At 34.1% G+C, this 1,347-nt stretch overlaps 1 gene segment (V, D, J or C); it reads left to right on the forward strand.

The window, feature by feature from the left end:
• Positions 1-1,347, forward strand: part of LOC106962874 (Ig heavy chain V region MC101-like) — an 11,127-nt gene that overhangs the window by 3,032 nt on the left and 6,748 nt on the right.

Consider the following 1,347-nt stretch of genomic DNA (forward strand, 5'->3'; position numbering starts at 1 on the left):
CCTCACATTGATTTGGTTAGAAATATTTGATCTATCTTTAATGTTTCTTTTGAAATGATTGTAAATTTCTTTATGCAAACTTAATTTCCAAGAAGTTTCCTATAAAGATGAGGTCATGCTGTCATTTGCACCAGAAGAAGAGAAACTCCCATCAGATCATCTTCGACACCAACATGTTCTCTGTAGCTCTGCTGCTGGCTGCTGCATCCTGTAAGTCTCACTGAAACTGGAGATGTGATAGACTGATTTTACTGAAGGTTGTTTATTGTTCTGTCACTGTTTTTATTTTACTTCTACAGGTGTGAAGTGTGAACAGCTGACACAACCAGCCTCATTGACTGTGCAGTCAGGTCAGACTCTGACCATCAGCTGTCAGGTCTCTTATTCTGTCACCAGCTATGGAACACACTGGATCCGACAACCTGCAGGAAAAGCTCTGGAATGGATGGGTGTTATTTGGGCTAGTGGAGGAAATGCTTATGCCAGCAATATCCGAGGACGTATAGAAATCACCAGAGACACCAATAAGAAGATTGTGTATCTGAGTTTGTCTGCTATGAAACCAGAGGAGTCTGCTGTGTATTACTGTGCCAGAGAGACACTGTGGTTAATGTGAGCAGAGAGGCTGTACAAAAACTCTTCAAAGAGCAGAAGTGATATTAGCCTGAATATGAATACTATTAAAGTTGTTTTGGTTTGAGATTTCCTGTTTTTAGCTTCATCAGCAGGTCGTTCAGCAGAAACAGTTCATCAATTGTATATCAGATATGAAACTCATTTAAAATAACTAAAATCAGCCTAAACTCATGAAACTGTTTTTTTTAATAGGAAAAATTTTCATTATTTTTCTCAATGCATTTTCAAGACCTTCGTATCTTTTATTCTTATAGCAGCATACTAAAGGTATTCAATTATTAATGTTATTGTACATACCTACTCAATAAATTAGAATATTAGTGACAAATCAAATTATTTCAGTAACTTCATCACTGAGTGAAAAACATTATATAGAGATTATACAGACAAAGGCTGATGTTTTAACACTTTTAATTCTCTTAATCATGATGACTTTCTGCTAAAATCTACTAAAAACATAACACTTAAAATTAGAAACAAATAAATAACAAATATGTTGTATTCATGAAAAGCATGTTGAATGCCTTCTTAGACGTTGATATTTTTAAAAGGGGCTTTTAATCTGACATATGAGACTCATTGGGAAGTAGATTATAATTCACTGAATGTAAGTGTAAATGATAGTTTGATTTCAGTTTTATGCTGTTCATAATGTAAGCACAATAGATTTAAAAACTAAATATAGCCTGTATTAAAAACCATACACAGAAA

Source organism: Poecilia latipinna, unplaced genomic scaffold, assembly GCF_001443285.1.
Source record: "Poecilia latipinna isolate Pla-1442-1.1 unplaced genomic scaffold, P_latipinna-1.0 Scaffold1469, whole genome shotgun sequence".
NCBI classification, from domain to species: domain Eukaryota; kingdom Metazoa; phylum Chordata; class Actinopteri; order Cyprinodontiformes; family Poeciliidae; genus Poecilia; species Poecilia latipinna.